Consider the following 12,508-nt stretch of genomic DNA (forward strand, 5'->3'; position numbering starts at 1 on the left):
GGAGGGCACGGGGGTCCGGGTGCTGGAGGGCCCCGGGGTGCCGGGGGGCTGGAGGGCACGGGGGTCCGGGGGTTGGAGGGCCCCGGAGTGCCGGGGGCTGGAGGGCACGGGGTGCGGGGGCTGGAGGGCCCCGGGGAGCTGGAGGGCATGGGGTTCGGGGGGGGCTGGAGGGCATGTGGTGCCGCCGCGCAGACGCCTCTCCCAGCCGCTCCGGGGGCCGGGAAGCCGGGCTTCTGCGCTCCTCCTAGCCCGCAGAGGGTGCGGGGGCTGGGCCCAGAGCGGCTCCCCGAGGCGCGGCCGGCTTCCTGGAGGAGGCGGTCCTGCGGAGGCCGAGGCTGGAGCCAGGCGCAGAGAAGAAGGAAGTAAGGGAAGTGTGAAACAAGCAGCCTAAGGGCCTGATCCTTCCCATGGTAAATAGTAAGAGCAGGCCCACTCTCCGCGGAGCAGAGTGGCGCAGCGGAAGCGTGCTGGGCCCATAACCCAGAGGTCGATGGATCGAAACCATCCTCTGCTAAGCGTTTTTGACTCCCTGTGTCTGGAAGGAGGTGGCCCCAGAAAGTAAGTGCATGCCCCTTAACTAAAATTCATCTCTGACATTGTATCTGATTTCTAGATATGTGTGGTATTTCCCACCCTTCTCCCCAATTGAGTGTATAGTTCTCTTCTTGCTCATTTCAAAGTGGAGGCAAATCTTATCTAGAAGAGAAAAAGGGAAGGTGACAAACCCGTGTTTGCTTCCAACAGGTTAACCCACCTTCCAGTGAATAGAATCTACCTCGAGGTGGCATAGCACTTTATATTTCCTTGCATATTTTCTTACACTTGAAGGAGAAACATTACTTTTGCCTGAGACCGTTGGTTACTGTGAATCTATATTGTCTTTTTTGCTTGGGTGGGAGTTTTCTGCTTCTTTCACTCTTTTGTCTATTTCTATGCATGATTTCATTACATTCATTTCAAGTTGATGGTAATGGGCTGCAAATTCTTCTCTAAAGCAATTTATGTACACTAACTGGGAAGATGTCTTTTATAGCCTCTCCTTGTTCATATCCACAGAAACTGGATTCTTGGCAATGTCATGAGAAAAACAAGAAGTTAAATGTGAAATGGTAGAAAACATTGGAATACATTAAAATGAAACATTTTGTGCATCAAATTCCATGGACAAACAAGGAAGAAAAATAGTCTTTCTGATATATTTGCAGAAGAAATTGAGAGAAAATTACTAATCGAAATATTTTTAATGTGTGCCTAGAGTGTGGCAGGAAAATATAAACTCTTCTAAACAATGGGAATTCACAGAGCAAGATATCAAAAGCAAAAATATTAATAAGAAGGTGTATGAGGTAGACCTGGTATGTTCCCTCAGTTTAGTGGTGAAGATGTTCCTGTTTGGCAAGACCAACCATCTTCAATTTCTTTTGCTTGTTTACCCCCTAAGAGCATTTTAATTAACTTTAAATGTCCAGGTATAGTAGATCGGTCGAATAAACAGTGACATACAGACTCAAAGGAGAAGCCCTGTGCAGCTACAAAAGAAGACATAGGCTGATTTCCAGGAGATATTATTAAGTGGGGGGGTGGGGTGGGCAAACCAGTGCAGATGAACATTACACTATGCTACCATTTTTTAAGAAGGGGAGTTAGGAAAACCTACACATTTAGTATTATTCTTAGATAACCCGTGAAGCTGGTTATCTTAGAGGGTAGTAATAGTTGTGGGGGGAATTGAGTATAAAGGAATATGGGAAGAACATTTCACTGAGTATACTTTTTGGCAAACTTTTACCTTTTGAAAGCATGTGAAAAATCCGCCTGAAAATTAGAAATGAACCAGTCTGACGGAGATGATGGAGGGGGCTGCTTTGGCCCATCCCTTCATTGCTTTAACCAAGAACAGTGTCTTTAAGCAATTTTAATTCCTTGGAGTCTTTATGAATTGCCACGGTATTTTGTGTTCTCACACATTGCTTTCCAGTGGTCTTCTAAAAGGTGTCCTCATAAATTTAAATCACTCCAAAGAATGTAACGGCTAGCATATGGTAAAATTTGGACATGAAGAAAGAGTCCAATCAATGATTGGATTTTGTCCATTGGAAACTAAAAGCTCTAACAATTTGATATGGACTAGCATTCTCTAAAAATATACTTGGTGAAATAAGTAGGACAGAGAAAGACAAATACCATATGACCTCATTTGTATGTGGAATCTAACACAAAAACAAACAAAAGAGCTCATAAATACAGAGAACCAATCAGTGGCTGTGGAAACAGAAGGTGGCAAAATGGAAGACCAGGGTCAAAAGGTACAAACTTCCCGTTACAAGAGAAGTAAGTCCTGGGGAGGTAATGTATATCATGGTGACTGTCATAAATAATACTGAATTGCATATATGAAAATGCTAAGAGAGGAGATCTGAAAAGTTCTCATCACAAGTAAAAAAAAATATGTAACCATGTATGGTAATGGACGTTAACTAGATTTATTGTGGTGATCATTTCACAATATATATAAATATCAAATCATTATGTTGTACACCTGAAACTGTTATATATTAATTATACCTCAGTTTAAAAAATATGGCATGCTTTTATTTAACAGTTGAAAAATGTTCATGAATTCTTCTTTTAAAAGTATTTCTATTCTATAACTGTCACAGAATTATGTCCCCAAATGTTGCATTTTTATACTTAAAGGCTGTGATTAATTACCTTATCATACTAGTCTAAAACAGAAGAACATAAAAATTGAGATATGATTTTTAGTTATTTCAAGTGTTTGTCTTTCTATTTTAAGTGTTTTTCTTCTGGTTTGAGTTGTCTTTAAATTCAATAGCATGCAATCAATAAAAAGTAAGTATAAAATTTTTCATACGTATACAGTATATGAAAAAGAAAATTGTATTGAAACTTAATGAAAGGGATGGGATTTCTCCCCTCCTCCCCCTTTAGGTCATGGGTCTGCAGATGACAATTTCTAGGGGCTGGAATGGAAAGGACTTAGTAAAGATAGTAAAATGATCAGTAGTTTACAGAAAGGAGCTAGGAATCGAATTAAAAGACACAGATTGAGGTCCCACCGAGATTTGAACTCGGATCGCTGGATTCAGAGTCCAGAGTGCTGACCATTACACCATGGGGCCCACTTACTGATGTCGCTTTCTAATGTTTGGATGACAGTTTTTCCTCCCCCCAAGTCCCCTGACCTTTCTGTCTAAAAGGTACATACAAGCACGCTCTGCTCTTCCTCCACTGGGATGATGTGGACGGTCACCTGTTGCACACCTTCTACACCAGAGTCTTACTGAACAGCCCTGACCCCAGACGTCAGGAATCCCCGCTCCAGCCCCGAAGTCCCTCCCACGCGGTTGGGGAGCTGGGCGCCCGCGCCCCTGTCCCTTCGCTGGAAAGCGGGCGAGGCCGTGGCGGAGCCCGAGCCCTCCCCGAGGAGCAGGCTCCGTGGCAGGTGCTTCGTGGCGTTATCTCACCTCAGGCTCACGGCCGCCCGGAGGTGGGACCACTGTCGCTCTTTACTGGGGAGCCACCTGAGGCACAGCCCTGAGGTCCTCACGCTGCCTTATCAGAATCTGTTCCTTCCACCACCACCGGTCCTAACTGCGAAGGTAGCCGGAGGCTGCGGACGCCCTGCCAGAGTGCTGTTCCCGCGAGTACAAGGGCTCGGACCGCGGGGCGGGAGGAGGGTCGCTGGGCACCTGTCGGGGGGGACTGGGGACCAGGAGGGAGGAGGGTCGCCGGGGCACCTGTGGGGGGGGACTGGGGACGAGGCGGGAGGAGGGTCTCCGCGGCCCTGGGGCACCTCGGGTCGCGGTGGGGGCCCCCGCACTCACGCGTTGCCCGCACTCGGGTGGGCGCCCCCTGTCGGGCCCACGCGGCCTGGAGAACGCGCGCGCGTGTGCGGAGGGGGTGCGTCTTGCACAAAGCGGGACGCCGTGCTGAGCGCGCGCCCGACGGAGCTACCTGGGGGCCTCCCGCCCGCTCGGGGCGCGACTGCACTCGGCGTAGGAGCGAGGGCCGCGGCCCCGTCGTCGGCTGCGCGGGTGCCCGGGTGCGCGCCCGGGATTCGGAGCCTGGGGATGCCGGACCGCCTGCTGGCGATGCAATCCCGGCCTGCGCGGGGGGCTGCCTCCCGGGGTCTCGGGGCGTCGCGGAGCCGCGCTTCCGGCCGGCGCGCCCTCTGGTGGACACGGGCGGTAAAGCGCCGCGCCGCGCCGCGAACCAGCCCCGACACCGCAAACAGGCGCAGCTCTCCCTGTAAATACCGGGCTTCTCGGGGATTCCCTTGCAAAGGGAGTTTTGCAGGGCGGCTCTTACTGGACAACTGGGTCTTTTCTGGATAGCTGGGCTGGGAATTTTCCTCAAGCTAGAACAGGTGGAGGATGGTCAAGGTCGGTTCGTTGTTTGCACAGAGGGGGTAGGAGATCCTCGGGAGAGAGGGTAAAAATCCGCCACAGGTGAGTCCAAACTGTCAAAACCTGGCAGGCATAAGGAAAAGGTCCTCACAAAGGAAATACTTTTAAGCCTGCGCTGGGAAATCCGCAGATTTCTCATTTCTTGACAAAACTAGTCAGAGATGAATACACTAGTTTGATCACATTTTCCAATGCCAAAGGGAAAAACAGGTCCAATGGCCTTGGCCCTGCGGGGTCCAGAAGGCGCCCCTGACTTGAGCAGCCCTGGCTCTCCGTTTAGCAGACAGGATATCCGCGCTGCTCCTGGGCCGCCCCCTGCGGGCCTCCTTCCCTCCCTCAGCTGACGGGGGTGGGAGCCAAGGTGGGGCATGAGTAGGAGCCCACGAAGTGCACGGTTCAGAAGACAGTGTCTCCTTCCTGAGCCCGCAGAAAGGAAATAGGGGCACCTTCAGCCCAAAACCGTGCTTCCTGGGCAGCACTCACAAATCTTCAATTTAATCACAAACGTGCAATTAGTGCTTTCCAGAGGCTAGGCCCCTGACAGGCGCTGGGCTCCTTACAACCAACAGGTAATCAAAACTAGGCGCATGCAGACCTCAGGATGACCGGGCAGGTATGCAGCGAAAGGAGTCTTTCTTCCCTGAGGTGAATTATCACCCTAAAACACGCAAAATACAGTGGTCCAATCCCCCCACCCCTCCTGCCTTTAGCTACTGAGTGGCCTCATTAAGACAAGTCATGGTTGGGGCCTCTGACTCTTGGTTTCGGACCAGATCATGATCTCCCTATCAGGGGACTGAGCCCCTGGTCTGGGCTCCGGGCTCACCAGGGAGTCTGCTTCCCCCCTGCTCCTCCACTGTGCCCCTCCCTCCCCGCTTGCTCACTCTCTTTCTTAAATAAATACATAAATAAATCTTAAAAAAAAAAAAGTCATGGTTGAAATTCATCTCCAAGGAGACTTGTGCTCCAGTCTTGGGCAAAGCCTGTTCTTAGTGCAGGTGTAGACTTGGGGTCCTCGAAGGAAAAGGAGTCAGATGAAATCTGGGGAAGCCGAGCAGAACGTTTTGGAACCAAGCATGGACAAGAGCTCTTCTGGGTTCTGGGATGATGAAACCAGAGTAGGCGAAGGGCTCTGCACTGGGCAAGTCTTGATGAACTCCTGCCCCGAGCCAGGGGCTGTGGGACGGAGAACTGAAAGGTGAACAGGCCCCAGGACCGATGCCTCCCGCCGGAGAGCGCGCTGTCTTGCGCAGGAGGGAGGGCCTACTAAACAAGCGGTTGGGACAGGTATGAGAGCGGGCTTTGGGGTCCTGGGGAAACTCAGACGAGGCACCTAAGCCCAGGTAAAGGGAGCCAAGGATGGCCTCCGGGAGAGGGGCTGAAAGGTCCAGGTTAGTATTTGAGGAGTGGGTAGAGAATCGGAGCGCACAGCCCGAGCGCAGAGAGGAGGGCCGAGCGCAGAGCCGCTCCGCGGATGAAAACTGACAGGGGAGGGGGAAGCGGGAAACTGGACCCGAGCTCAGCCCGGCTGGTGACTAGACGCCAACGGGGGCGGGCGCCTGTGAGCGGCAGGGACGGCGAAGAGGAGGCTGCAGTGGAGCTGCGGGCCCGCTAAGGTAGCGGCCATCGAAGGGCGGAGGCCCTCCCTCGGAAGCCGAGGGGTTGCGCTGGCTGCGGACGCTCCGCGGAGAGCCCGGGGGCGGCCGCCCGCAGCGCGACCCCCTCGAGGGCGGCGGCGTCCCTGGAGGACGCGGACAGAACCCCAGAATCTGCAGCTGCGCCGGGCCCGAGGGCCGACGTGGGGCCACAGACGGCTGGCCCGCCTGTCCGCCCGCGCGGCGTGAAGCCGTCCCCTGGGCGTCCGGGGGGACGCGCGGGGAGGGCGCCCCCGAGGCCGCTCCTCGGCCCAGGTTCCCGTCCCGTTCCGGCCTTACAGTCGCGACGTGGCCCTCCTTCGAAGGCCAAGTCCTCGGTTGTGCGCACAGATTCCCCTCCGGGAGGCAAGCAGGGCCGACGGGGGAGCCCCCGCCCCGCCCCCGGGCCCCCCGGGCCCCCCGGGCCCCCGCGCCGCTAACTGGACGGGCCGCCGCTGCTCCCTGCGCCGCTCTCTGCCCCTGGTCTCGCTGCCCCACGCGGGCTCGGACTTCCTAATACTCGTGCTCGTTCTGGCTGCCGTGTTGGCTGGGTTACGGGGGGAAATGTCAGTTTTAAGAGAGGAGAGAGCAGGAAGAAAATGAAGGAAATCTGCGAAGAAGGTTCGCGAAGGTCCCACCGAGATTTGAACTCGGATCGCTGGATTCAAAGTCCAGAGTGCTGACCATTACACCATGGGGCCGGCGGGGGCCGCTGCCTCGCGGGTAACTCTTGTGACGAATGCGCAGCACGGAGGCCTGACTCCCAACTGCCACTGTTAAAGGACTGTTTCCCCCTCTCTCTCCGATCACACTGCCCCGCCCCTTGCGGGGGTGTTTTGAAAACGTGTGAGGGGTGGTGGTCTCCATGCGTGGGGCCCAAATGGTTCGTACGGGTCAGGACCAGAGAGGCTGGAAGTCCTGAGAGTCGCCGGACAGTCCCAGACAAGAACCATGCTTAGGATGGCGCAGCTTTTGCAAACGGACCTGTAGGTTTCATCTGGTTTTCAGGGCCTTTTCTAACAGCGACATTCCCGCTCCCGCCTTTGTCCCCTTCCATCCACCCCGAATGATCACACATACAACTAGGGCAGGGTAGGGCCTCGTTAGGGCTTTGACTTTTATTCTGAGGTGGGAGGTGACAGCTTCTGGCTGGGTGTCCTGGGAGATTCACCTTCGGACTGGTAGGAGGAGTCTGACCGCCGTGAGGCCACCATCCTGTGACGAAGCCCGGCCCGCACAGTAGCTCCGGCTGGCAGTCCCAGGGGACGGGCGGTGGCAACGGACAGACCCGTGAGTGAAGAAGCCTGCAGAGGATTCTAGCCCTCAGCGCGTCTATCACGAACCACCCACCTCAGGAAAACCCCCGTCGGAGGCTCCAGACATCCCGGAGCGCGTCCTGACCAGAGTCCAGGAATATAGCAAAAGGTTTGCTTTATGGCACCAAATTTGGGGCTGGCTTACTATGCAGTAACAGTAACAGTAACAAAAACAAAAACAAACCCCCCCCCAAACCCAAAAACCCCACAAAACCCTCTAGAAACGGCAGTTGTCCATATCTTCTCCCTCAGTACTGCCCAAGAGGACTGTCCTCAATTTTTTTTTTTTTGTCACCATAAGTAATGTTAATGAACATCAGTGTTCATGTCTTCTTATGGGCCTGTTTAAGATCTTGTTATATACTTCCAAAACTGTTGATTGTTTACAGAATTGTTAGCCTTGGGATCTGCAAAAGTCGGATGAAATGGGAAGAGTTAAAAATATGAAGTAGATGACTAAGGATAAGAAAATCCCCAAAGACATCCTCTAAGCACCACGTATTGTTATTCTATTAAGCAGTAAAAAGCCATCCGTTGGGACATCAGTCCCTCAGTGTCATTCCAGACTGTCTTGGTGCTGGGGGTATGTATGGCTGGGAACAAGATTCCTCTTAGACTTCACCTCTTTAGGGAGAGTTTTACAAGAATATCATTCGCTTTCCTAGATCTAGATCCTAGCGGAGGTGGGGCCATCTTCTCTTATTTTGCAGAGCTTATCTTCAACTATGTAAAAACTTTCAGAGTTTTGAGGCTCAATGCAGGAATTAAGTTGGACTCAGAGAAAGAGGCAGACATGTGAAGCTCAAAACTTCTCACCCCATTACTCCCTTTTCTACAACCACACCAGCCTCTCTTGCTGTTTCCAGAACATGCTAAGCAGGGAGCTGACTGGGGTACTTTGCCCTTGTTCCTTCCACCCAGAGTAGCTTCCCCCCATGGGGACTCCTTCAGCACTCCATGCCAGTGAATCCCCAATGAGGCCCTGTCTGCATACCTTCCTTCAAGCTGTGACTCCCAGCTCCTTATCCACTTCCTTGCTTTATTTTATACAAACTACTTCATCAAGGAGCTGACATATTATAGATTTTATTAATTTATTTCCTATTGTCTGGCTCCCTCTTCCCCTCGATGTGCCACAAGAAGAGGAACTCTCACAGGCTTTTTTCACTGTGTCTCCTCAATGCTAGACTAGCACCTGCCGTATAATAGATGGTCCTATTTTATGATTAAATACATTAATTTTCTGTACACACAGAGGTAAAGTTACTGGCTCTCCAATGATTTGCCTGACTTATAACTGGAATTTGCAACAATGTGCATATTCTTCTTCTTCCCTTAATGCGTGATGCTTAATTATGTTCCTGTTACACACATAGTCTCAAGCTCTGTGGATTATTCAGACCTTTATGACAGTTTCTATCTTGTCAACATGTTCTATGTTCTGAGACAGACTGAAGAGTAAGTTCATGGAGAAAAATGAGAGGTTAAAGGAAACCATTTTAGAAAAAAAGCTTGCGTGAAAGAAGATGGGGAATGTTTTTATACTAAACAGAAAAAGAAAAACCAAAGAAGTCCCTTCTCACTGACAATAAGCCAATAAGTACATACGAAAGAAGGACCTCCTGGATGGTAGAAGACAAAGCCCCGTCAAAGGATGCCAATTCTCTTGTAAGAAAGAAAATCCTCTTCAACCTCTTTTCTATTTCTTCATGTAAAATATAAATTCAAGGCTGCTCCGTGGGGCCCTGTCTGCATACCATGTTGCCTGGCCAATATGGAGTTCTGGGTCAGTGGTCAAAGCTGCAACCCCATTATTTTCAGTTAATAAAAACCCCGGAGTGTCACTTGATTTGTAAGGAGTCTCCTGGGACTTTCAAATACTAGACATTGTTGCACAGATCTTAGTCCTGGATCGGAGCAGTGTGCCATTCTGGTCTCCTGGCTTATTTGATTATATGCTACAAAGATAACAATGTTGCATATGAAGTCTTTCCTTTCAACTGGTAATAAATACTTGTAAGATTCCTCTACTAGTTCCAAAATAGACCAGTGCTACTTTCTTTTTCTCCTTCATGCTTATGGAGCAAAGAAATCCTATGAATGCTGGATTGATTTAATAAATAATTTGAGAGTCTGCTTCACTTAAATAACCATACATTCTCATATTGGCATCTAGAATTTGGCATATTTCAGAATCTTACTTGATAAGCTCTTCACAATCCCTACCTAGTTGTTTTATCCTGAGGTCCTGTCATCATTTTAAGGAGCCTGCACCTAGTACAGAATGAAGCCCTGGGTTTAACATTCCGTCAGACTCTTTGCTCAGTCCCTTGGGCTGCTCTCTTCTGCCTACCCTTGTAGACTCTAGCCCCACCAACTACTACTGATTCTTGGAATGTGATACCCATTTTCTTACTTCATCTGCCTAGAAGAGTTGTGTATCACCCCCACCCCTACTGGGAACATTATTTATCCTGTGCTCCTGAGGCTTTCCACACACGTCTTTACTGAGGCATTTATTTATTAATATTATTTTATCAATATTTGAGCAGGGAGATTCCCAGATTCATTCATTCATTCATTCATTCAGTGGCAATGCATCCATGATTTAAAATTCAAAGAGCATAAAAGGGTTACAACTGAAAAGATCCTCCCTTCATCCATGGCAGCTTACCTAGTATCCCTCTAGAGATACTTTACAATCGTATAAACATACATGTAGAAAGTTCTACTGCACACTACCCTGTACTTTTTGCACTTGCCAATAGATCTTGGAAATCATCACATATCAATACCTGGAAAAGGCTGATAATATACAGTGGTTACAAATAGGGCATCTGAAGCTAGATTTTTTAAAAAATTATGTTTTCACTACTCATTAGCTGTGCAACCTCAGGCAATTTACTCAACCTCTCTGAATCCCCATTTTATAATCTATAAAACAGGCATAGTAGTAATTTAACTCATAAGGTTGTTATAAAGATTAAATAATTGGATGTATGTAAGGAATCTTTTAGGACATTATCTGGCAATAAATTTAGGACATTATCTGGTAAGCAATAATTACTAGGTACTGTTATTATGAAGAAGAGCATTCTCAATTGTTTTTACCATCAGATAGAATAATGCATTGTAATTCATTCCCTTGTTTTTGATCACTCAGATTGCTCCTAGTCATTTGTACTACAAACTGGGCTGTTGCAAAACCCTGTAATAGGCCACTTTGTACATTTTCAAGAATGGTGCAATTCGAGGTGGTGTTTGTGGGTGTAAAAATATATGCAGTGTTTTGAGAGAGATTGCCAAATTTTCCTCCATGAAAGTTTTACCTATTTTCAGGGCCACCAGTGATGAATGAGAATTACGATCACGGAGTCTTGTTCAGGAATTTCCATTCCTAACCCAACATACAATGAGCAGCCTACAGTGAACAGTAAATGCTAAATAAAATGCTAGTTAATTGGATGGAAGAATGGTTTAGGAAATACAGTTGGGTTTTGGGGGGCAGCAAGAAAAGCATTTTAAAATCCACTTTGGCATCTTCTTTGCTAGTAAAGTCACGGAAGATTATTGGAAGGCAAGGTAGAAATAGTTAACTTTGATCACTTTGAGTTAGTCTACTATTACAGAGATTTATTTTAGAACCTGGAAAGAGTAATAAATAAATATTACTGCAGTTTTGTTAATACCTTATTGCAACAGGGTGGCAGAAGATCATAAATAGAATTTTGGGCAGACTATAATTGACTTATTGGCTTTCCTGTAGCAAAATGCTTTCCTATTGTAATAATGTGTCTTCACACTTATGATGTCATGTGATTCTAATACATATGAAAAGATAGAAGGGCAAAAAGACAAATGAACATTGAGACAATAAAAGCTGCAAGCTCCCTCTACATTTATCAAAATAATCTCCAAGTTATTCCCATTTTAGAGAAGAAAGATACAGAGATCCATGCCTTATGTAATCTGCTGCAAGACACAGAGCCAAGAAGTGGCCTTGTTGTGCTAAGAACCTAGCCCTGCTCTGGGAACATAGTTGATGCCCAATAAATTTGAATAAATGAGTAGTTACCATGAAAGAATGACTGGTAGAAGCAAAGGCCTGTTTTCAGTCTTCATTTGCACTTGCCGTTCTCACAAATGTGGGGATTATGAAACAGACAGTAGATCCTACAAGCACGGACTCAAAATTTGGAAGCTTAAATTCCATTCACTCCATTTTTTGCTGTGTGAACTTGGGAAAGTTACTTCTGTTTTGCCTTATTTTTGAGACGGAGATGACTGTACCTACTTCATAGAGCTGTTCTAAGAAGTCCGCACACCCCGGGCCCTGGAACAAGCCATACCGTACCCCGAGCGTTTGCTAGCAGTATGTGCATTCCACAGATCGGCACTCAGTGGGGTTCAGTACAGCCATGCTCAGCAAGTGGCGGAGCTCAAGCCAGAAGCCCATCTTTCCATTCCTATTCCGAGGAGCCGAAGAACCTCACTGTACCTTGTGCTCGCATTTGCAGCTTGGCAAGTAGCTAGCGGAGACCCACATTCGCTACCTCCTTTTTCTTGCCTCAAATATTCACACCTGACCCCACAGCAGCCGCTTTCCCCTGCGAAGGCACCGCAAAGACTGCCTCACCTCCACCCAAGACGGCCTCAGAGACTCAAAAGCTTCGGGACTTCCCTCCCTCCACCCTTGGAAGGAGGAAGGAGGCAGAACCAGAACGGTGAGGCTTTGCCGCCCGCGCAGCTCTAGTTTTCAGCTTATGTGAAGGGTTCACGACTGTGTCCCCGCCCCTTCCCTCTGGAGCGCGCCAATTTTTACTTTTGGCCTTAGGGTTCCCATCCATAATGTCATCAGGTCTAGCTGCGGCAAAGGCAGGGACTGGGCCTGGGGATGGGTGGTGCCAAGCGCCACCGTTACGTGCTGCGCGACGACACGCAGGCACCGCCAAGCCCCCCATCCGGCCCCACTTACCGGAGACCCGCTCGAGGTGTTCCTGGAGAACGTGATTCGTGATACACGGAACACCATGCGTTTTTCAATATGTAAAGCGCAACGGCTCCTTCTTGGTAAAACTTAAGTGGCTCTGAAAAGAGCCTTTGGGTTGCGGTCGGCTGCAGGCGGGCT

At 49.1% G+C, this 12,508-nt stretch overlaps 1 protein-coding gene and 3 non-coding genes across 4 annotated transcripts in view; 2 read left to right on the forward strand and 2 right to left on the reverse strand.

The window, feature by feature from the left end:
- LOC117997523 (histone H2B type 1-C/E/F/G/I) overlaps positions 1–12,508 on the forward strand; it is an 881,166-nt gene that overhangs the window by 811,712 nt on the left and 56,946 nt on the right. The gene's annotated exons all lie outside the window — the stretch shown is intronic.
- On the forward strand, positions 443–514 carry TRNAM-CAU. Its single transcript has one exon. It is a non-coding gene; the product is annotated as a tRNA-Met (tRNA).
- On the reverse strand, positions 3,072–3,143 carry TRNAQ-CUG. Its single transcript has one exon. It is a non-coding gene; the product is annotated as a tRNA-Gln (tRNA).
- TRNAQ-UUG lies at positions 6,694–6,765 on the reverse strand. Its single transcript has one exon. It is a non-coding gene; the product is annotated as a tRNA-Gln (tRNA).

The sequence above is a fragment of the Mirounga leonina genome, unplaced genomic scaffold, assembly GCF_011800145.1.
Source record: "Mirounga leonina isolate KUSES-001 unplaced genomic scaffold, KU_Mleo_1.0 Mir_366, whole genome shotgun sequence".
NCBI lineage: Eukaryota > Metazoa > Chordata > Mammalia > Carnivora > Phocidae > Mirounga > Mirounga leonina.